The sequence below is a fragment of the Passer domesticus genome, chromosome 3, assembly GCF_036417665.1.
Source record: "Passer domesticus isolate bPasDom1 chromosome 3, bPasDom1.hap1, whole genome shotgun sequence".
NCBI lineage: Eukaryota > Metazoa > Chordata > Aves > Passeriformes > Passeridae > Passer > Passer domesticus.
The window spans coordinates 72,109,854-72,134,805 of record NC_087476.1 but is presented as its reverse complement, the minus strand read 5'-3'; the positions used below and the strand labels follow the sequence as shown (position 1 = coordinate 72,134,805).

The 24,952-nt window shown below is 42.8% G+C and overlaps 2 long non-coding RNA genes across 8 annotated transcripts in view; one reads left to right on the top strand and one right to left on the bottom strand.

The window, feature by feature from the left end:
• LOC135296922 (uncharacterized) overlaps positions 1–24,952 on the top strand; it is a 100,326-nt gene that overhangs the window by 30,743 nt on the left and 44,631 nt on the right. For all 6 annotated transcript variants that reach the window (XR_010358943.1, XR_010358942.1, XR_010358940.1 and 3 more), the window contains exon 3: positions 23,983–24,113. This is a non-coding gene — a long non-coding RNA (uncharacterized LOC135296922). The remainder of the gene's footprint in view (positions 1–23,982; positions 24,114–24,952) is intronic.
• Positions 934–24,952, bottom strand: LOC135296923 (uncharacterized). 2 transcript variants are annotated; one of them, XR_010358947.1, is made up of 4 exons: positions 24,879–24,952; positions 6,328–6,481; positions 5,093–5,142; positions 934–2,980 (listed from the first exon to the last, which is right to left on the bottom strand). It is a non-coding gene; the product is annotated as an uncharacterized LOC135296923 (long non-coding RNA). The 2 variants fall into 2 exon arrangements; XR_010358946.1 differs by lacking the exon at positions 24,879–24,952 and adding an exon at positions 21,527–21,687.

Sequence of the window (24,952 nt, the reverse complement as noted above, 5' to 3'; positions counted from 1 at the left end):
GACAATCATTTTAAAGCCAATTAATCTCCTCATCCCACATCAGGTACATTCTAGTCACCACACAAAATTTCATACTCTGTGTATAAAAAATGTATGGCAACAGACTTGCCTGCCACATGTCTGCAGAGATAATTAAATGTCGATGCCAGAAAATATGAAGCTGGAGGTTGGCAAAATTTCTCTATGCCTTTTCATCCCTGGCTTTTGAGTTCATGGAAAAGGAAAATGGGGGTGTGGCAATGACAAGTGATTTAAGGGAGTCTGTAGGAACTGGTTTTTTCTGTGAGCAGAAAGGGAAGATTTCATTAATCTTTTTATCTGCCAAGGCACTGCACTAACTTATGCATAGCCACGAATTTGCTCAGCATGTGATATTATACTACACGATTGCCGGTGGGTTTTTTTGTAAAATATGTTTTAGTTTATTGAGTTGCTGTACCAAATCATTCACATCTCTGTTTTCGCCCTCCTTTTTTTAATAAACATCACCTGCCATATATTATGTAAAGGCTCTCCTCGTCTTACACACCACAAAGCAGAGGTGTAAATCCAAACATGAAGAAACAGAGAAATGAGCCAAAGTGAATATAAACATAAACAGGATGCTGTCACAAACCATGAGCAGAAAATATAGCATGAGTTTTAAAAGTCTCAGTGGTTAGAAAATAGCCTGTTTCAGATGTGCAGTTGGGACAGAGGTGGGTGATGTGCAAAGGAAGAAGACCACAACAGAACCAATCCTTTCAGTGGACACCAGCCATATGGTTTCTGGCCAACCTCTTTGCGCACCACCTGCTCTGTCCAGCCTCTTTGGAGAAGACAGTGAAGCAGTATTGTTGGATGCAGCACAGGAACCAGGGGCTACTGGCTACACACACACAGGGATGTGTTGGCATGATCTTGATATTTATTTGTTTCCCTCTCCCTCCTTGTCCTGAGATCTTGATCTCTTGGTGGATTTCATCAGCTCTCTTGCCAACTGTATTATTGGCATTTCAATTGCTTTCCTTATGTTTCCTCTTCCATGTGCTATTGGTGACCTCAGCACCATTCCTGAACTCCCCATGCTTCCTTTTTCAATTGCTGCTACTGCTCTTGGCTTCTACAAGAGCTCCCTGCAGCTCCTTTCTTCCTGCACTGTGCAGCTGAGAAGGTGTAAGCAACTTCTAATCCTCCTTTTCCTCTTTCCTGAACAATCACAGCTCTCAGACAGGGATGCTGCTTTCTCTGCACATCTGCTTATTCTACCTGCCTGTGAATAGACTTTTCTGCTTTACACATAGGAATTGAGGACATGAAAATGATATATTTTTGCTCTTCCGATATCATTAGGGACATGATTTGGCAAGGGATTTACAGGCAAGTCTTAATGACTGTTCTAAATCAGACTGCAAGATTCCACCTTCCTCCTTATCCTTTTTCTTGGCTGGTCCATCACTCTCAGTGCAGGCAGCTGCTGCATTTCTTTCCTGTCCCTTCAGCTGGGAAGTCTTCTCTGTCCTTCCTTCATGTTTTGGGGCTCCAAGGCCCTCCATTAGTTCCACAGTCTTTTCTTTCTGAATCATGTATTTTACATAATATGATGCAATTTCCCAGCAGGAATCTTATCCTGTTCCTCATCATCTCACATCTCTGTTGGTCTAACACATCCATTTCCATGGCTAATCACTGTCCTTCTGCAGGGACAATGCTGCAGAGACCCACAGCCCCTGCCTGTAATCCTGGTGCGTCACTATTGCTATGATGACTACTGCTCCTTTATCTCATTCTGCTGTCTGGGTGGGTTTTATTTGGAGAAAGTAAATCATTCAGGGCAAGGACTTCCTTTTTGTTTTGTCCTTGCGCAGCATGTAGCACAGTGGGTTTTCAGTCCACAGTCAGAGTCTCAAAGCACTATTGCTAAGCAAAGTGATAAAAAGATAGATACACCAAAAGTGGCAGTAGGTGTAAGCAGTCTGGTTTAGTTTGTCTCCTCTGTTTTCACACAGGTGGTCAAAACTGAATGATAGTTCTGCTGCCAGTGAAAAGATTTACAAGCCATAGTAACTGGCAGCAGGGACAGCAAAATACTGAATACTAGTGCACACAGCCACCAGGTGTGGAGCCTCTACATAATAAATTCACACAGATTAAAAAACACACCAGGTACCTCTCCAATTATTATATTCAACAGGCTGCAGACAGCTGGGTTCATATAATTTCAAATGTCTTTCTAAGGTTGTAGTCAGTGAAAAAGGCTACCCTTACTTTGGCCACAGACTATAATTTGCCACAATAAATCTCTTCTCCTCTCAGCACCCTTCCTGTGTATTTGCTAGAAATGATGAAAAAACAGAAATAGTGTTTTATGAAATAGAGCAAGGTCATGTTCATTTGACCGAGTTTTAAATGGAGTTCTTCTTCTTTTTCCTCAAATACTTCTCATTTTCCTGGATTTTGCCTCAGCCACTTTTTTTTTAACCAACCCTCTTTTCCCATTAAATTATACATTTGTAAGAATTTGATTGAGATATCAGATGATGCAGGAAAAAAAATTGCACTGTGCTCAGTCCACTTTCTTTCTCCGGCCCCTGCCCAGTGGCTCAAGGGGAAGACAGCAGTCCTTCTTGCTCATCCAGCAGCCTTCTACATGAGTGCCAGAGGTGTTTGGTGTTAGGAGCAAGAGGGTGGCTGGAATCAGATGCCAGGAGATACTGCCCCATGACACTGTCCAGGATGCAGCATATGGTGATGTATGGTAGAAAAAAATGTAGGGGCAAAAGGTGGAGGGAAAGGCAGGAGGAAGAGGAAAGGTGTCTTTTGATGTCAGTAAATATTTGAAGTAAATATAAGATTGATTTTGCAATCTATCTACATATGAATACATTGCCGGATGTGCCTTGTTTGGTTTTCATCTGCCAAATCCAACAAATGCTATCAGGGTGGAATTTGGCCATACTTCCAGGATTCCAGTAAAGAAATGATGGTCTAACTGTGGGTACTGAAAAAAATAACAGAATAGCAAACTTCAGAGTTTATAGGAATAAACATGAGTAACATTAGAACATGGCTAGAAAAAGAGAGGAAAATGCAACCAAGAAGAAAGTGTATAAATATTTATAGAAAGGAAATTTCATCATTAAAGAAAGGAAATGTCATCATTAAAGAAAGGAAATGTCATCAGCATAGTGGAGGAATGAAAACTGCAGAAAAATAATGGGTCAATAAATAGAGCTCTTGGGGAAAAAAAAAAAAAAGAAAGCCAACTGGATGTTTTCCTAGTCTCTGCATTAGGTAATAACAAACCTGTGCAGGACATGTGTGGATACTGAGTCAAACCAGAGAGTACTGAGATTAATGAACGACTTCAAAAGAACTTCTCGTGTACAATATAGACACAAAGTGCCAGGCAAGCATGAGTTAATCCACAGTTAATATTGGAGATTAGGGATCAAACATTTGGGCCATAAACTGTACATTCTGAGAGAATTATTTATTAATCATGAGTCAGAAGAGTTTTTGAAAGGCAAATCATGTCAGACAGATGTGGGTTTTCTCCACAAAGTACCTTCCTTTTGGAAAGATGAGGTAAAAAAATGAAGCATATTTTCAGTAAACTTCAGATCGCATGGATGTGACAGACAGGGGTGACCTTGGAAAACCTGACCTGAAGGAGATCCCTGGTTCATGCAGAGGTCAGAGTTCAGTATTATCAGTCCTGATTTTCTAAGGGGTAATAAAGAATGAGGAAGCACCAGAAATTTCAGATAGGTGAATTAAAAAGTAAAAATGTGATAAAATTTTTGATGTGCTACAGAATTAAATTTCAGATCAAGTTCCAGATCATTTCTACAAAACAATATTCATAAGTAAGTGGATGCTGGGGTGAAACACAATTTTTTTGCAGGAATTGATAAATTGAAGTACTCTCTCTGTCAAAAAACAACTACTTTTGGAACCATGGCATTACTGATTTTGACATAAGAATAATGTGCAAAACATATTTGGAAGTGATACTAAACCAGAGTTGTTAAGAGACATTCAATGCTGTATGTCTTAATTAGTATAGTAACATGAGCAACAATAAAAGGCTCTGAGTTACAAATTAACAGCCATCACACCAGTCTTGCTTTTGCTGCCACAAATTGGAAGCATTTCTAATAAAACAATAAAAAAACCCCTGCTGATATAAAACACACACATATGTGTGTATGGTGCTTGGCTTTGTATGATTATATAATTAGGGAACATAGTATCCCCTCAAGGATATAAAAAGGAAAACTGTAACCTTAATTATGGCATTTTTTATTTCATTTTTGCAAACTGAATAATTATCTTCTAGTTAGTTTTGTTTTAAGGGAAAGTAATGACAGGAGTTAATGAGTTGCAGACAAGCAAACACATACAAAATGGGCCTTTAAGAAAAGCAAGAAAGGACAAGACAAACTGCAACCCTCTCAGTGATGTTGTATGCTTTAGCAAGAATTTCTAATTGAGGTCATTTTACTCTCCAGAATTAGAACAGCAGCCAAGGGGAAGACAGAATATGTATCTAAATAATTTAAGGAGGATTATTTTACAGAGAGAGCAATCAGGAGGTGGCACAGATATGCAGCAGAAATGGAGAGGTCAGACAATGCCGATGTGAGCAAAATCCTGCCATCCACATAGACTTTAACTGATGTATGCTTGAGGTTAGCCAAGAACCCAGAGTACTGCAGGGAGCAAAGAATTTGTCAACCATCAAATTTTTCTTGCAGGCTGGCTGTGCTGGGCTGTTTGCATTGTATTGATCTCTGGGAATGCTTTTGCCCTTTGGCACAGGTTTTCCACATTTACAGGCCATAAAAACCAGATAGAGTCATAAGCCATGTACATGTTGTTATAGAAATGATATTGTTTATAAAAGCAGAAAAGATAATTCCAATTCACACTTTCTGACCAGTTTTGTGATTGAGAAATGCTTTCTCTGTCATCAAGCTCCGCACATCAGAAAGAGAATATGACAGAAACATTTCAAGTGGCAGAAAACTGTAGTTAAGGAGACTTCACCTTTCACACCCAGTCCAAACGCTCTGCCCAGAAGGGCTGGCAAAGTTACATTTCTCCTTACCTGTGTGAAGTCACCGTCAAACAATTATTGTGTAATATTGTCAGGCTTACCTAAAAAAATTTAAAAAACGTTTCAATTTGGATTAAGTCATCTCATGGCTCGTGAAAGAAGTATCCTGGTTTACACAGTCATGAAACTATATGAGAAAGTAATATCCATCAAAACTCATGAAAAGGATTTGTGAAACTTCATTATGCAACTTAGTACTTGGTTTTTTTTGGCTTTCATTTAGACCCCTCCAACCACCCTGATGTTGTGCATCATGTTATCCCCATTTGAGAGCACTTAAATGTAGCCTAGGAAAGAATTCACATGGACTGCCTGCAAACCCAGCAAGAGAGTTTGGAACCATGAACCAAGGGAGTATCCTTCCCCTGGTTTCCCTGCTGTGGTGTCTGGACAATGCTGTCTTCTGTTAACTCCTTATGCACACACACACACAGCACACACAGGTGCAAACACTGAAAAGAAGGGTCCCCTCTCTCAAAGAATGGCTCATTGAGCCCAAACAGCTTCGCATTTAGACTTCAGCCTCCTTGGCTTCCACCCAGTGCCTGCTTCCAAAGAGCTGGGAGCCCAAATCAATATTGTCTATAACTTCTCAACTTGGCAATTGCACACACAACAAACAGGCACTTTGTGTGCTTCTGCAGAGAGAAACAATCCTGCACCACTGAAGAACATTTCTTCTGCCTTTCATTCTTTGTCTCAATTGAATCCTGGCTTTGTCACTTATTGCTGTAACAGAAATAACTGAGACAGAAGTGTTGTCTAGCAGTCCAAGCAGGAAAAACAAGCTAAGAACAAAATTGCTATCCTAATCCTAACATAATTTGTTTGGTCAAATCTGAATCCATCTCCCTTCAAAATCCAAGAGTCTTTGTAGATGGTAAGGAATTAGGCTGGGCAATAAAGAACTCTGCTTACTACCAGTTTGCAAGCTAACTGCATTTACTACTGTTATCTGAAATAAATTATTAAAATCATCAATGATAATGTTCTGGCTGAGCCTAAAAAGAAGGGAGTAAGATGTAGTGAAGGAGGCAACTCATTTATACATAGCAATCCAGGAAGCTCATAACGTAGGAGCCAGATCATGTCTGTAGGAAGAAAGAACACAATGATACCTAAAAGCTGGACAGGAGGACACTGAAAAGGATGAGCATGATCAGCCTGGGTACACACATTAACATCCTATGCAACAGTATGGTTATGCAGTTGACATGAGAAAATACCAAGGAGGTGGAGGAATCCTTTGTAAAAATCCAGTGGAACTCTCACAGAAATACTGTGCCCATTTCAGAGACTCATGGAAATGTTTTTGTGTGCAGAAGGGGTTGATGGGCCAGTTTGGTCTCCTGAGGTGTCCATGGGCTAATTCTGGAAGGTCTGTAAAAGAGCACAAAAAGAGTAGGCATATGGTAATTTTTAAAAGTCCATTTACTGAATAAAGTGAAAATTGCTTTTCTGGAATGATCTCCTGTATAAAAGAGCTTTATATGCTTCTATGGCAACAAACAGTCTGTGAGAAATCTTAGGAAGCAGTTAGATGGCTAGGAACTCCTGGTGTTAAAAAGATGGATCTTAGCTCAAAATGGAGCGTGGTAGCTGCAGCTCAAACTGTTGGATCCATCCAGGATCAGACTTCTGTTCTTGGTGTAGCTATGTAGGCTGTGGTCAAGTCTCTTCTGGGGTTGCTGTTACTCAAAGCATCCCCCTTTCTGGAAGTGCAGCCTACTCATCTTCTCCCTACAAGAACCACTTCACTTTTGGCTGTACTAAAGGACACAGTATTTGCAGCCTTCCATTGTAAGAAGTAATTTGACTTAATGGTGCGTCTTCATTATCCTCTCTCCCCACCCTTCCATAATATTTGTAGATTTGCTTTTAAGACATTCATACAGCCAAGGGTTGGACTGCATAGGACAAGAAAGCCAAGAGTTCCCTACTGAATACAGCCCTATACTCAAGAGCATGTTTTAGACCTAGAATGTTACCATATTTTTAATATGACTTGTTATTTGGAATAATTGTTAATAAAAAAAAATATATTACAATATTGAATACCTCAGACAAATATGAATAAATTGTTCCCAACAACTCTGCCACCAAACAAATAGATGTGGTGTCATGATTGTATTGAACAATTTGTTTCCCTTAAGCCTAAACTGATTACTGATAAGTGTAGTTCTTTCTCTCTTTTGCCTTGTTGTTAACGAGATTGCACTCTTTTGCTCCAGCTCGCTGTCTATGTCAGGCTGATATGTCTATAATTATCAATATCTGAATCTTCTTTCTCTCTAGGCAAGCCTTTCCAGCATTCCCTTGATTTACCAACTTTAATAGCCCACACATCTCCTCATCCAGCTCTTTAAAGTTCTTGCTGCATCCAGACCTAGTGGTTAAAAACAGCCGGCTTATTAGCTCTGCATAATGCCAAGTTACTGTTGGAAGGGAACAGATTTCATCTTCACCCTCTGTGAATTCTTCATGCAGACTTTTCAAAAAAACACTTGGAACAACAAGACATATTGAAACTATTTGACATTTCTACATTAAAAACATGTTTTTATAGACTAGAATCTTTGTTAGGATTTTTTTTTTTTTTGTATTACCAGACATAGTCAAACCTTTCTTTTATTGCCAATGGCCCTCTTACCTTAGGTTTTTTCTTGGTGTCCTTTCACTTTATTAAGAATTTTTCTGGCTTTCCATCCTTCTAATTGATATTCTTTACTATCTTCTTTTCCCCTGTGTGTGTGTGCATTTGTATTCAGCTACATTTGCCTATTTCAAGCCAGTCTGGTTTTTCTTACCAACGCAACATTTTTTCTCTTGGGGAGCTGTGTGGCTTTGGGGCATGCAGTAAGCAACTGTATGAAATTCCCAATTACACTTCCCATTTTAAGACCATGAGAACAGCTGGAAAGAGTGCAATCAAAATCCTTCCAAAGTGACCCTCCAGTAGCAGCCAGCTTGCCTGGAGTACAAAAGCAGAGCAGCACAAACACCAGTAGCACCTGCCTGTACCTCCCCGCCAACCTTCCAGACCCTGCATGTCCTCCCAAGCTGGCATTGGAGGCCTTTACTGGATCTTTCTTCCCTTCCTTTGCCTGGTTACTTCTGGAACATATATAGACTTTTAGCAGCCACGCAGGCTGCATGGCAGGAAACATCAAAGTGAGTGAGAGGACAGATGAAGAAGCACCTCTTTTTGTTCACTCTGTCTTTTCATTTGACGCCTCCCTCATTATTGCACTCAGTCACTGCCATTCACCTTTTTTGCCTTATTTTCAGCTGCATTCTGCCACCTTCCCTCCTCAATCAACTCTTTTCCAAGGTGGCAGAGTCTAGTCTATTTAATCACTCTGTGAATGAAAGTATTTTCACTATATCTGTTACCATTCTTCTTGTCCTGCTCTGAACTTTTCTACTTCTTCTCTGAACTTTTCTACCTCTTCTTTACTCATTTGGAGCTGCAGGGAAACAAAACTGCCATGATGTCTCACATTTCAAATTATTTCTATAGGATAATTTGGCTTTTAAATGTTTTTGACATCAGGAAACTGGGTTTTTACACTACTAAGCTTTCTGTGTTACTGACTTGGATTTTAGCTTCTATGAATGTAATAGGGACACTCAAGCCACCACCCCTGCACTCCAGAACAAGGCAAGTTTCAGCTCTGTGACCAATGCACTCTTCTTTCTGAATTAATTACTAAATCAGAGCTATATGAGGCTGAATGCAGTCCCCCAGACAGGGAATTGCCAGCTATGGATTTTGACAATTCTAAGGAAATTTTGTGCCTGCATAATAAAATCAAAACCAGAAAAGGTTCAGATGGAAGCTGCAAGAATAATCCAAGATGGGACAACCAGGATTTATAGTAAAAGACGAACAAAGCTTAGTGCTTTTAGCTTATTCAAGAGAATACAAAAGGTGACTTGATCCCGACTTACAAACCATTATGAAAGGGATTTCTGGTGGCAGATGGATCTGTAATCTGGTGATGTAAAGGCATAATAAGATTCCATGGCTGAAAGCTAAAAGACTAGAAACAAGAAAAAAATGTTAGCAGCCAGGGTAATTATCCAAACAGCTTAAAGGGATGTACTGGATTCTGTAACACACGATGTTTTCAAACCATAATTAGCTGTCTTTTTAAAAGATGTGCTGTTGCTCAAGCAAAAATTACGCTCTCCATGCAGAAAGAGTTTTTAGCCTGCATTAAGCTACAGGTCAACCTAGATGGTCTTAAATACCCCCTTGGCCTTAAGATCTATGAATCTAGAAAAGTGGAGATAATGGCATGTGTTTAACTATCTTGCATTTTGAATGAGAAAAACTGGGAGAATTGTGCACAGTAAATAATTCATTCTACACATTTAGGCCAATTTTTTGCTCATAACATATCTGGGGACAGACCATTAACTCCTAAATCTATTTCTCAAACGTGACAGACAGCTATCTTGCCCAATATTTGACTTAGAGCTTGTGAGCTGTGCTGCCTAATTGGTTAGCTAACAGAAAATGGGCCAGTTCACCTCTGTGATTGATTAACATGAAGGAAAAGCAGACATGCATATTTAAGCATTTCAAATTCAGTTTGGGTGCCCATGTATAGGAACATCATTTTGAAATCCTTTTCTTTTAATCAAGCTCCACCATGTCTCCTCATGGTGACTGAGGAGTAGGCAAAAAAAAAAGTGTAAGCACCACTTAAAGGAGATTCAATTATTTTAAATGTTAAGGTCTAATCAAGCCACAGTCACAGCACCATGTTGCTCATCAGTCATACAGGTCTAGGCCTAAAGATGCTTTTTGTTTTGAAAATTAACTAAGTTCCTAGCCCCTTGTTTATACAGTAGATATACAGTGAGCTAGGGGCTAATGTAATCAAAACAGCAAACACTGAAGACATCAGGTATTAAGAAAAAGACTGCCTTTACTTAATTCAGGTTGATATTCAGGGGAGGAAATACAGCATACAGGGAGAGAAAACAGAAGCAGGGGAAACTCACTTGGGTTTCAGTTAAATACTACAAAAGTCAAGACTGGAGTGTTAGGGTAACTACAAAGAGAAATATTCACTAAAGAAAAGCATTTTTTTCAAAGCAGATCCTCTTTTGCTAATGAAACCCATTTAAATTATTTTAGGACTGTGGAAAGACATCCCTGGTGGTGTTGAGATGCATCTGAGAGTGGTCCAATGTAGAAAGAGCAGGGCTTCTTCAGGGCTGGGGAACCATCAAGTCATGCCAGCAATGCTGGACCCCAAAGGGAAGGCACAGCAAAAACAAAGCAGTAGCTGTTCTTTTAGGAACATGAAACAAACAAGGAACCTACTGAACAAGGCTTTTACTACCAAGCTCTGGCAACCTGTGCTTGTTACCCATCTGCCTGCCCATCCAGCATGCACAGCATCCAGCACTGTCCCCACACACCACACGCAGGGCTCACCCTGCAGCCAGGACCCCACTGCATCAGCTCCCAGGCAGTGAGGCCAGGCCGTGGCAGTGGGGGGGATGCTCCATCCTCACCAAATCCTGAGGGCCTGCTAGCAACCTGGACCATCCAAATGTGAACGAAAACTTGGTCCCCCTCCAAGTGCCAAGTCCTTGCTGTCTCAGGCACATGCACTGCGCTGCCAGGAGGTGCAGCCGTGATGTGCACAGACACAGCTGAGGTCAGGAAGGCACAGGGGGGTACCCACACTGCCAGCAAGCTTTTACAGCCCACAGCAAAGTCTGTGCTTCTGAAGCATCAGATTTTGCAGGCCACCCTGGAGTACCAGCAGTCTAGGTAGTAGAGCACGTGCTGTCCTCCAGCAGCAGTGTGGAGATATTCCTCACAGGAGCCCCATGCCTGCAGATGATTACAGCAGCGCAGTCAAGGGCGATTAACAGCTGCTTAGCCTGCAGTGAGCTTGTGAAATGAGAACAGTTTATATTACACAGAGACTTCAGGGAGCAGTGGGGAAAGCTGTGACAGGCAGGAGGGATTAACTGCCCGTGTCAGGGGCCATTTAATTTTTCACCTGTTAGATGGTTTTCCTATTACGTCTCTGGCCTGATGTGGAAATTACGCTTGTTCTATGCCTCTGGTTCAATGCCAAATTGGAGGAAATATATGGCTGCCCTCATTCCATGCACTTTCTGATGGGAGATGTAACATCAGTTACCAAAGCGCTCGCTTCTGCCAGCTCCTGGGAGGGAGTGGGACCCCCTGATGCCTGGTAAAAATGTGATGGTTTGGACCAGACTAATCTTTGCTCTGCTGGTGTCAAGAGCTGTAAGAGCATCTGTGCTCCCAGAGACACGCTGTGGTACACAAACAAGAAATAATGCAAATTTCCCTTTTTGCAACCCATGAAAACAAACTTCTGAGTCATAAAACCTTTGAGATAAGTGAGAGATACACATGCAGAGCAATGTTCAGCCAGCTGAGCACACCTCCTGCTGTCCTGCCTTGCAGTCAGGCAGGCTGCCTTCTTGTCTCTCCAGTCACAGTGGCACACAGGCCACATATCTCAGCTACTGCCTGGTGCTTGGGACATACAACATCCAGGTGTCTGACCCACCGCTGTTGGAGCCTGGGTCTGCCCTTGCAGAAGGAGGCTGCTTTTACACCTCCTGAAAGCCACTGAAGCCAGCAAAATCCTTCCTGTTTTCTCCAGTGACAGCATGAGGGCAGACACAGATATTGACAAAAGGTCTGGCCGTCCTTGCCCAGCAAGAGGAGCGCTTACTGACACGTTTGCAGCCCTTTTACAGCCCATGCAATCTTGCAGCACTGGCAGCAAAGGCACAGCCTGTCAGGTCGTACTTTAACTTATTGTTAAAGTCCTGAGCAGCCAGGACAAGAACAACTGCCCCCACAGCATGCTCCCAGCAGGCAGAGCTGCTCTTCTGGCCCCTTCTGGGCTTGGAGTTTGAGTTAAGTGGCGGCTGGGCTGACCCTAGCCCTGCATGATGAGCCACAAAGAAATTATTTATTTGACAAAAATAATGTCCAGGGCTTATTCTGCCTTCACCGGTGGTGGAACAGTGCTAATTTTTTTCAAAATTGGTTCAATCCTAGACATGACCTGGACAATCATATATAATGCTGCCTCTAAAGAAGCAGTCTCATTTTTTTCCAGTTGTGATCCAACCCCACAGCAGGCTGCGGATGGCGGAGGTTTTTTGTGACAGAGAAAGGGGACTGGGTGCCTTCATCCAAAAAATTGGACAGGGGTGGCCATGACAGGCAGAAATTTAGATCCATGTCTAGTCCAGGTCCACTGCAGCAATTCCTTCCTTCCCTTCACCTTCCTGAAGTTAACACAGATGGTCTAACAGGCCAAAAATGGGCCCTGGACAAAGGCCACCTTGCCCTCTCCTGCTCTCCCTCCCTTCCTCCTTCCTTTCCTTCCCTGGTGCTGACTCAGACCTTCAAAGCCTGCCCTGAGCCCTTTCTGTACTATGAGGCTAGGGAAAGCTGGCAGTGAGAAAATTAGTGAAAGTTCATGGCTTCATTTTAGAGATTTTGAAGGGTTGTTGCACATCAGTGGTCTGACAGAGATGTTCAGGTATAGCTCACTTGGGATCTGTTTATCTACAAAAACAAGCACAATATTCCCACCAGCTGCTGTGTGAAGGCCGAGGAAATGGGAGATAGGAATGCAATACCTGTTCTTTGATTAGTGTGGTGTGTACATCAAGGTTTTATTAGCTTTTACTGCCCTGCTGACTGCTGCCTGCAACTGCCTCACACTTGCCTCCTCTCTAACAGCCCCTCTGCTCACTCTGCTTTCCTTCCTGCTGTCTTTTTGTGAACCTCTTTATTGCCAGCTCCAGTGAGATGATAAAATTTGGCATCTGTTGCTAGAAATTTCAGGTTTATTAGATCTGTTAAAAATAATCTTTAACTCCGTAATGTGCACAGGGCTGGGTAATGATGGGGAAGCAGAAGGGTGGCCTCAGTGTCCCTGTGCATGCACTGGGTCAGTCCTGGGGGCCATTACCATGGGGTGAGCAGAAGGAGGGGCAGGGAGGTGATTTCAGGCTGGCTGTACACACACATCTCTCTACCTCCCTGTCCATGCATACATGCCATGTCTACAGATACATGTTCCAGATATGCACGTTCACCTCAGAGACTTTCATGCCTTACTCAATGCCCATGTCTCCTTTTAAATGCTATTATTCCATGTATTACCCTTATTTTTCCTGCGTGCTTACATTTAGGCTTCTGCCTTCTACTGAGCTGTGGAGAGCTCTTGGCTCTCCTCCGTAGGGAGTCTGCCTCACCTCAATGGATGTACAGGACTTCACCTCCAAACTTAGTTAAATACTAAAATAAATACCTCCAACTTCAGCCTGTTGGTGGTCTTGGTTCTTTCTTTCCACAGGCCCATACAAAAAAGTGTGCATAGAATAGGTCTCTAATGTGGGAAATAAACAATTTTTCTTCTTCCGTTCCTCTCCGGCAATTAAAACCCGGAAGAACTGGGATGTTTCTCTCCAGCGTGCCCAGATATGTGCTATGGAACTGAAAAGCTGCATAAAACTTTTCACACCAGGAGAAACATGTGCTCCAAAATGTCCTGAGAATGTGGAAATGAGAAATAATCACGGAAAGCGCTTTAAACTTTACAGAGTGGTCAATGTTGGCATTTGCATAATAACCCTGGGAAATAAGCTATTATGCTTCATGACAGCAGCAATAATTACATGCTAGAGCTGGTCATTACGACAGTTAACCACTGATTAATTAGTCTGTTTATATTAAAAAACAAGGTTGGCTTCAGTAACCAATAAATTGCCTGTGTACAGCTGTTACCAAAAAGATCTCTTGTGAGAAAATTGATTAAGTAATTCTTAAATTGTTTTAATTAAATTTCAGTAATTAGACTCCCCCAACTTATTTCCCTCTTTTTTATGGAATGGGGAAGAAATAAACAGGCATTGAGTATGTAGAGGTGATACAAGGCAACAAAAGTATGATTGGAAATCTATAGAAAAACAAATATCTATTGCAATCCTCTTGTCCTCTTAAAGGCTTGTGTGAAACAGAGAAAATTAGATTTTCATTTTATTTTATTTACTTTGCCTTGTGGAGGCTTGGTGCCTACTTCATTCCCCTTGGTGAATTCATAATAGGGACAGAAATGCTCAAACCGGTAAATCTTTCTGTGCTCACTCCATTTATTATGCAAGATAGTAGCCAGCCAAGCGATGCTACAGGGGGCAGTTTACAGCTTAATCATAAAGTCACAGTTTAACAGTGCCAGATCCTTTCTGGAAAGTTGCTGTTTGTCATTTTCTGCTTTCCCCTAAGGGGGCCTTACCCTGTGCCCACCCTGAGCTTAGCAGGAGGCAGGGGCAGGGGACACCCGTGCTCACAAAAGGAGACCAGGTAGCAAGAAGGCTGCCTTCCCTGAACCAGGCTCTTAATGTTGCCAGTGGGACAGATCCAACAAAGCTTGGTGGCAGGAAAGAGAGAGAAAAGTTTTTTGTTCCTGGAAATTCAGTTATAAGGGGGCTGCTGTAAAGGGCCTCCTTAATATGTTGCCGCTCTCTGCATTACCAGTCATTACTGTGCAGCCTGCTCTTAAAGAGGGCTCTTGAGTTCCATTGCAAGGCTTCTGCATTGTCTCCCCTACCCATAAGGTTGTTTTGCTAATGACTTCATTGATCCATACCTCTCTGTGGTTCAATATGCTATTTTCTGCCATGCTATTTCAATGGTGTGGAGCTTAGCTTCAGGACAGAGCCATGAAGGCATGACACTAAGTTTTGCTGAAATACAGTTGTTTGACAGCATCCTGGCTAAGATTCAGCCTTTAATGTATTTGCAGACTTCAGTTCCAGAAAGGCAGTAAAGGAATAAAGCCAGAAAATCAGAAAAGCAGGAATAATCACATTCTGTTATCATCCGAAGTATTAATTACCTTTGCCACACCTAAAATACAGACATACATGTATAGATATAGATATAGATGATATAGATAGATATAGATATAGATATAGATATAGATATAGATATAGATAGATAGATAGATAGATAGATAGATATAGATGTAGATAGAGATAGAGATATATGGATATAGATATATAAATACAGATATATATATACACATACCTCCCTTGATCAGTATGAAAACAAAACCACCTAATCCATAAATTCACATCAAATGTTTCCTCCCTTACAAAACATTCAATTACATTCAATTTATATCCATAATCCACCTGTGTGGCTGTGCTAATAACACTTCTTAGAGCCATTTTTCCTTCCTCTTAAGAAAATGCGATTGTTTTTTTAATTGAGAAACAGTCTCATTGGGGAATGGCAAACCCAGAGTTATATCCCCTGGAGATTTCAAAGCATGCAATACAATCACTAGTGGCATGAGCAGTGTAAATGTGAATCTACTTAATCCCTGTTAATCCCTGGGTTTTTTAGCACAGTAAGAGTAACAACACTTGCACCTCCCAGCTGAGGCACCCTTGAGTAGACAGATGTGAATACATCAGAAAGTATGGATGGGTTCAGAGCAAGAAAGGATGGACACTCCAGGAGAAGAGATGAAGGATGCCTGTACACAGGTGTTTGCTCTCCCACAAGGGAAAAATCTCCACTTGTCCTTTTCAGCCACTCATTTGGAATCACTGGTGAGTGACTCCTGCTCTTTACTTTCCCCTCAGTGATTAGTCCTGGTGAGAAGCTCCTCATTTTCATGATTCCATGTCTGAGAAGACAACTTATTTTTTCTGTTGGATACAGACCTTGCCTCATGGTGTGGACTGCCAGGGAGCTGAAGTGTGATGGACTGGTGATGAATTTGATGCAAAGTCCCATCAGGAACCTTGCTGTGGCTGTTTTCAGCTTGTGTTAGTTGGCACCTACCTCTGCAGCTTTCAGCACAACTTCCCCATCGTGTCCAGCACATCCTCCCCTAGCAGCAGTCTGGCTGCCAAGCCCCTGACTTGAAGGAAGAACCCTCCCTGGAAATGCTCCCTTCCAGCAGAAGAGATAGGAAAGGTGGGAGGAGGGCTGCCTGGTGCTGCTGAGATCTGTGATGGCATCAGGAGACTCACAGAGCTGCTGCCATGGCCAGCCAAGCCCCTCAGAGGGCACCCAGAGCCAGTGTCCCTGCTCCCCTGCTGACACTTTTGCCCTCCCTCAGGCTCCTAGTTGTCCTTCTGTACACAGCACCATGGCTAACCCGCGTGTCATTTCTCCTTTGTTATTAGGCTGCCTTGCAAATGCTTGTTCTTATTGATCCCATTTTCCAGATCTTTTTCTAACACCCCTGCCTCCAGGCAGCCTATTAGACCTCACACAGAAGCTGTCTAGACAAATTCAGAAAAACTTGGAAAGCACTAGGATGGTACCACAGGAGGTTAGGCAGGAAAGTTAATCAGGAAATTGCTGTCCATTTCCTCCACAGCACAGTTTGAATAGCAGATTGTAAATAAGGCATGAGATGCACTCTGAATAATGAAGAGAAATGATGAAAAGTATGAAATGGCTGATCATGAGATCACAATTTATTTTGTATGGTGAATGTAGGAGAGGTTCCCAGGGAAAAATTAGTATGCAAGTATGTAGGTACAAGATGAAAGATGGTATCATAATACATATGAAAATGGGAATCAAATGAATATTGCCCAGACAATCCTAAGTCTAACCATTCTTATATTCCAAGAGCTTAATTTTGCTGTTTAAAAATCCTCTTACATTGAGAGGATCAAGGTCTTATTTTGTTAATCTCTTGTATGGGAATGCTCCCAATGTGGAAAAGAAATTCAGTGACCAACAAAATAGATAAAATAGCATTCCAGGTTTTTGCCATTTTGTTGATGTTTGACTTGTCTGTATATTGAAGTGTGGGGTTTCAGCCACTTTTTTACTTAAGAGCTTTGCTGAGCAAGAAAAAAAATATCCCAGGAAAAGCCTAGTCACATAAAAAATGTTCTTTGCTTTTGGTGTATTCAGCATTTTTCCTGAGTAAAGTTCACCTAACACTCACATGAATAAAGTAATTTTTTTGTTTAATTGGATTGAGCTGGAGAGGGAGGAAACCAAATAAATCTATAAGTGGGGGCAGGGAAGGATGGGGAAAATTCTTCAAGTTAAAATGAGAAATGGTAACACTCTCATAGAAATTTCCTATGGCAGAGTATTATTTTTGATGCGGGGTTATTTTTCCAGATTCACAGACTTAAAGGCAGAAGGTTGCATATCTCATTCATAACACGGGTCATAGGATCTCATCCAGCTGGTCCTGCTTTGGACAGTATATGAAAGTGCTGAAATTATGACAGGCAGACTCTGCTCCAGCAGAGTGGTGGGATGAGGAGGATCCTGGTGTAGGCTACAAGATTTCTATACTATCCCACCAGCTTGGATCCATTCTGTGTCATCATGAGTGGTTTCTTGCTTGATTTATTCATCAGAAGTGAATTCTGCACAGCCAGTATCCTTTTTGGGTTTGGAAGCTCTGGGAGCTAACTGAAGACTTAGAGTGCCCCATTTGGAGTACCCCATGGGATGACGCTGGACAAACTTCAATCCCTTGCTGCTTCCTTAAAATTAGAGGCCCCATCCCAGCTGAAGGCAGCCTAACTGCCAGTGTCATGCCTTCAGGATAGGTTTGACAGGAGTGGCTCAGACATCGCTTGGGATGAAACAGCAGTGGTTCAGACTGCCATAAGCACTACAGAGTTCCAGGCACAATTTTACACAGCCTCCTGGGCTTTGAGCTGCCATGATTTTATTGCTAGTGGTTTACAAATTAGCTGCATCAAGACTAGATCCATTCTGCTTATGATGGCTGCAATTGCTGCCCAGTGGGTGGAGCAGCTTGATCCCTTTTGCCTTTTTAGGTCAGCAATGAGAAGGATAAATGATCTGCTCTGAGCAGTCTTTCTCCATGATGTCCCACAGCTCAACCTCATCCAGATACACGGAGGAGGTTTGGAGAATGGCTGCCTGGTGTCTACCTGGTAAGCACATCAACACTCACATATTTTTCTCAAAAAATATGTGCCAGTTGATTTCAGGGCTATTGACTTCTGCAGGGATTTAACTTCAGGGTCAACATGAGAGTTAGATGAAAGAAACATTCATTTTGGTGAGCCCCTTTGTAGGGCTGGGAAAGGAGACAAGATTGTTTAATGATACCAATTGTCCTGAGGGGTTGGCAAACCTTGTCAGTCAGCAGGAAGCTTTTGGCTAAAAACCAAGAAGGAGAGTGAGTGTGATGGTGATACTTGAGTGCCCTGCACCTTTTAGTTACTACCTGTGAACGAGCTTAAGTAGGTCTTGCAGACTGGCGTCCTCATTACAAGATCAGAAACTACCAGAGTGTGTGTCATGTTGGTAATCCCAGGGGAGAAATCAGAGACTGAGCTGGAATGAAAACCGCTCACCTTCCCAAGGATGCATCCACCAGAGCAGGATGGGAACACATCAACAGTGTGCTGTGATTTGACACAGCAAGCACAGCTACTGCCCAGGCTGGGCACAACGTGGCTGGAGAGGGAGTCAGGAAGCAGACTTGTTAATCCAGCACATCTCAAAAGCACTATAAAAATAGGAGATATCTTATTTACAAATGAGATCTTATTTTTAGCACTGGGGAGAAAGGAAGTGCAGAAGGCTGCGACACTGCTGTTCACACTTGTTCATTTACCCAGGCTTCCCCAGAGAGACCAGCAGGCTACTAGAGGAGGCTTGCAGTAGGAGAGCCACTTTACACAATTTGCTTATGAAAGAAGACCTTTTGCAGCAGTCAGAGCAGCACAAAACTTGTTGTTCTCCACTACGGGGTGAGCTATCTCAGGCAAATGCTACCTATTGAACGAGGAGATGAAAAGGACCAGATGGAAAGACAAATTTCCTTTTCTAAGATCCAAGAGAGTGGGCTGATGCTTTTGCAAGCAGAGATGAAGGCTGAGTTGGAGAGTGAGGATCTGGCTGCAGATCTAAAATTTGTTGGGTGGAGGGGGAGAGATGTGCTGGCCCAAATGTTCACAGAGAAACTGTAGGATGAAGAAAGCTAAAGGTACTTTTAAATGTAGCTCTGACCTTCAGCACAGTAACACCTGCCTTCCATCTGTGTCCTAAAGTCAAGATGTTCGTGCCTTAAAAAAATCACAGATGAGAACACCCCACCCTACATTACAGTGAGAGGATGGTATTCACTTATTGGCAGTCCAGCTGTCAGAACATCTCCCTGGCAGCACTCAGACCCATCCTCCCTCACTGGGTCCATCCCCCAGGTGAGGACAGTCACAGATTACTGATATACCAGCCTTCTCTTTCCCTGTGATGTGCCATTCCCCTCTGTATCCATCTTCTCCTTTACTCCAGATCTTTTAGCCTTGTCCATAACCCTGGACCCTCCTCAACACTCACTATTCCTTGCCTGTGCACCTTCCTGGCATGACTGCACCCTTGAAATCTTTCCTCAACAACTCCTGCGTCCCTACAGGGTCATTCCAATGACTTCTCTGCAGCTGGGAAGCTTTTCACGCCACACTCTTGACGATTGGCAGTGTTTCCGTGCTGCCCATTGTCCAGCACCGACACAGGCTGGAGTGCTCCCCTCCCCCTCTCCCGAGATAGCCACACTTCAGAGGCAGCTGCATGGCTTTTTATAGATGGGACTTAATGCCACTTGACGGACCACAGCGCTATTTTTGTGCCAAGTTAGCACAGCCTTAGTATTCTGCGCGTGCGAGCGCTTTGCCCAAGACTAGTTGCTGCAATATAAATACCACTCAACCAAAGTTATTTAGAACTTCAGTTGGATCGACCAGATCTGAGCCAATTATTTTCCCCGACAGAATTAATTAGACTGCATATAAAGTGAGTGAGATGTGAAAGACAGGTCTGCAGAATTACTTATTCCATTAACAGCTGGTTTGGAAAAAAAAGAGACTCTGTCCTTGACTTGGCTGTGCCACGGCCTCATCAAGAAGAAGGAAATCAGGGTTTTCACATGGGAAACTGCTCTGCTGGCAAACACAGTTCACTTGGTGTTAGTTTGCATCAACAAGCTCCCTGCTCTCTTATATTCATGAAGATAAGGGCTGGCTGTGTAAATGCAGTTGCAGAATCCAAACTCCCTCCCTGCTCAAAACAACTGTTGCTCAGACCTCTGTGGAACTAATTTATTGTCAAAGAGAGTGAAATGTAAATAGTTGCAGCAGGTATGCGAGCAGGCGTTTCTTCACTGAGTATTACCTGGAGAAGGGCCAATCGGTGCCTGTACACAGAGCTGGAGAGAGCAGCTTTTCAAGCATGAGAGAAAAGTAGGACTGGCTTCAAAAGCAATGATTATTTTATGGCAATTACTCCAGCAAGGTGGGGAGGGACAAAGAAACTAATTTTTTCAAGATCGAAAAACACACTCAAGTTTCCTTGGGACTCATTTCTCCTACAGAGCTCAAAAAAATTAGAGCACTTCTGCAGCTCCAGTTCTATGTGAGTATTGGGTTCTAGGGAGACAAACATCCCAGTAACTTAGCACAGACAAAGTCTATTTTTCTTTTAAACACAGACCATGAGAGAAAAGATGCAACTGAGACTTAGGGCTGGGGCCAGTTTCCCTTCCGCTGCACTGAGAGAGGTTCCCACCCTCCCACTGAGCCTCGCCATGCCCATGTCACAGCTGCTCCATTGACAGTGGTCTGGTTGCACTAGGGCCTGCAGGGATTGGGGAACCATCCCCAGCCCCAAGAACCAACATTTTATACCTCACAGTCAGTGAACTCTGGCCCTCTGCATTTGCCATCCTCTCTGACAAAATGCACCAGGCCTTTTCCTGTGTAAATCACTGTCGCTGGTGCTACAATTGGACAGGGGGATTGTCTCTGGTGCAGATGAGTCACTTGCATCCTCTTCTTTTCTGAGGCCAGCTTCTTTTCAAACTCAGAGCCTAGGTGTCCAGCCTTATGGGGAGAGAGGCTGGGACATCAGGGAAGACATCACCTTGTCCCTGCAAACAGCTTCACCTCTTCCTCCACTGTCGCTTTGGATCTAACTCCTCAGGGGTGGGTTAATATAGAAAAAAGGATGACCTACAGAACACCTAATAGTTGTAAAACATATTACACATAAACTGCAACAGCATCACCCAGACTGCTGGGCAGACCACAGCACAGGACAGCCCCTGCCACCTCTGCCAGATCAGACAGAGCTTGGGACTCTGCTGTGATACAGCAGAAATTAAAGGTATTAGTTCCTATTTTGTGGGGATATTTTAACAGCCATTATCCTGTTTCTTGAACTACATTAATGTTTTGCAGTTAACTGTGCTTTGGAGAGAAGGAATGGACTATATAGTCTCCCAAAATCTCTCCCCAGTTCCATAGCCTGTCTTGAAAGGAGATCAGAGCAATCTTGAGAGGTGCTTGACACCATTCCATACACCCTCTTACCCGCTCTGGAAGGCTTTCAGTGAAGGCAATTCTGCAATATCCATCTTCTCCCCATGTTCAGTGTTTACAGCTCTCCTACAGGCTGTAGGATATTACAGGAGATTACACCTAATCTTAGGCTATGTTTCTATATATTACGCCAATTATTTCTCATCCTGCCAGCAGGAGACAAGCAGGAAAGTAAAAAACAGCTCTCTGTGTATTGAAAGCTTTGTTATTCTCCTCAGTTATCTACTTTCTAGACAAAACCAAACCCACTTATCTTGTGCCTCCCGAAACTCTTCCCTTTTTTGCTGCTTTGCCCAGATTGTCTCTGACACGATATCCAAATGTGGCCACATTGCACCAGGTGGGATCTCAGCAGCGCTGGGTGAAGTGGCATAAGTAGCTCTCACACTCTCTGCCTGCTAACACCTCCTACCCAAAGATTCACCTTTCTCAAAACATCAACATATTATTGGCTTGCTCAGTTTGCAGCAAGCCAAAACCCCAGTTCTGGTTCTTCTGTACTGCTTTCTCAGCATTTATTGTGCAATCTGTTTTTACGCATTTGATTTCAATGTATAATACTTCCAACTTTTCTCAAAATAATTCCATTTCACTGGGTCCAGATTATTCCTTCACCTCATTGAGATCAGTCTTTTTCTTTTTATGCCCTCCAATCTCATTATAGCTCCTTCCCAGCTGGGTGTCTGCTGCACATGAAGTCTCTTCCATCATCCACCATGATAATGAAGACAGTGAACAAAAATAGTCCCAAGGAAAAAATTCCCCTGCAGAATCCAACTCGAAATGCCTTCTCATTTTGACAAGAGATGATTGCAAACCAGTCAGTACAGTTTTTTCAACCACTTCAATGGGACTTCATGGCAATTTCTTTTCTAATGAAGATTCTCCCAAAAAAAGCATTGAATACTTCAAACACCTCTTCATCATGCTTTATTTGTTCTCTGTGTCCATTAAGTAATGGAGCTACAACTCCCTTTTCCTCACTCCCGCTTCTCACACAGTTAGGAGAATTGGTTTTATTGTTTTCTTGCCTTGTTTTTACTATTTGCGAGACTCCTTTTTTTTTTTTTTTAATTTCAAGTAATGACACACTCCTGATGCAGCTATATAAGGTTTACTGTAGATTCTATTGCTTGTCTGCACAGCTTTGCTTGTAATATACCCATCAGCCTTCTGCACTTTTTCACTTAAATTTCTTCCTGAGACTGCCTAACTGCTCTCTGAATTTGCTGAAATCTGCTTTTTTTATTTGAAGACCAGGTTTTCATTCTGTCACACTTAGACCCTGATTTGTTCTTTGTCCTCAGTTTCAGTGGAAGATGAAACAAGACACAGAGAATGTCCAATTCTAATTTCATTCATTTCCACTCTCCAGGGAAGAGATGGATGGGCAGGATAATCTGCTCTCTCTTCTGTGCTTGATCTGTAGCTAAAGGCCTTTGACTTACTGAGGTTTAAACTAGTAGGTTTTGTGAGCACACCGAAGAAAAGTGGAGGGAGGGGAAATCCTGTTAGTCAAGGCAGGGACATCTTAATTGATGTATGAGAGAGTTATGTTTTAATTTGGTCTTTGAGAGACGGTCATGACTAGCAGCAATCTAGGATTACTGGATAACTTGAGCAGCTGTCAGAATGGACAGAACATCATTTACTACATCCAAATCAGCTATCAAGGGAAAGAAATTTGGAATTAATCTTGTAGGATCAGAAATCATCCAGAGACTTCAACAATAGATGTGAAACATTTATTCTAACATAGCATTAAAATTAGAAATTAAAACCACTAAGGAAGTCAGGAAATTGGCTGAGCATGTACCTCACTTTGCATAGGAGTGCCCTTAGAGGAGGAGGCGCAGAGTTTTTGGTGCCTGGTAACATATCACTGTCACTGTGATGGATGAGAGAAGCTCTTGGTGTAGGAATTCAGGGGAATAAGGAAAGTGTTGACTTTTCGTTTTCTTAATAAATAAGGGTTAAATACTGCAAAAAGAGGTTTAGAAATATTTCAAAACCTAATTTTTCTATTTTATCAGTTTACAGAGGAAGAATAACATATGTGACTTTCTCAGGAACACTGGCAAAGAGCCACATCACAAAAATACTTCTTTGCACATACATCAAGAAGAGGCCAAGTGTATTTATGATACATATATTAATTCCTCCTAGACACTACAGCCACTGCTTGAGTGAGGATCACAAGCCTTACCCTGAAAGCTGTTGAGTAACATCAATAAAATTCAGAAAGAAATGTAGATTGTCAGTGACTTAGCTCTGTTACCTGGAATTTTTGACAACCACTTATGCATCTGGATACCTTTACAAACCTCAACATCTTTCTCTGTATCTCTAGCACCAAGGTTTTTTCAGATGAGGTTCTCAAATATCTGAGCAGAGAAGGGTTGTTTCACTTTGGAGTGAAAATAAGTGGAAATGTGGTCTCCTTCCAGGTTTGGAAATGCTTCTTCAGTGGTGACAGAGCACCTTTAGCAAACCGCTCAGCTGAGCTACAGAAAGGTTGGTCAGGGTTTTTCAAATCAGCTGTACTAATTTGGAGTAAGGAGTAACCTAGCTTTCTGAGGTAATTGCTTTTCTGTTCTCTTTCCCTATCTCTTTTTCAGAGGCCAGGTTTGCAAGCAGCTTGACCTGTTTCTCATTTTCATGCCAAATTGCTCCTTCCCTTCATCCTCTCCTCCAGGCAGAAAGAGGAGTATGTGTAGGAGACTGTCAGGCTGATGTTTCCTGACAGCCCTACAAAGCATTACTGCTTTCTAAGGAAAATAAAGGCCAGCCAGGCTGCCTTGCAAACAAAAGCCCTGCCTCAGGAGGCTGCCCGCCCAAAGGATGGGGCAGAGCAGCAGCCACTTCCCTGGAATGCACAGGCTTAACCAGAGCAGCACTGGAGGGAGGGAGGGAGGGAGGGAGGGAGGGAGGGAGGGAGGGAGGGAGGGAGGGAGGGAGGGAGGGAGGGAGGGAGGGAGGGAGGGAGGGAGGGAGGGAGGGAGGGAGGGAGGGAGGGAGGGAGGGAGGGAGGGAGGGAGGGAGGGAGGTGCAAAAGTTTTGGCAAGCCCCAAACCATTCCGTCTGGCTGCGGTACAGTGGCACCAAGCCACTTCTTCAGCCCAGCTCCGCAGGCCTGCCCGGACACAGACAGCAAGTGGATGGAAGGATGTGCTGCTCAGGGCTGGTCTGAGCCTGTCCTTGGCTCTGCCTGCAGCTGGAGCGGGTTTGGTCACCAGGTCATGCTAACCCGACTGCCAGCCAGGCTCAGCCACCATAAATTCATTAGAGAGACGAGGCCACCCAGCCCGTGAAGGCACACCGTGAGCTGCTGCTCTGTACTTACGTGACATTGACAGCGGCTGGTCCTGAGGGCAGGCACCCCTAGAGAAGTTGTCAGCCCTAAGATCAGAAGTGAAG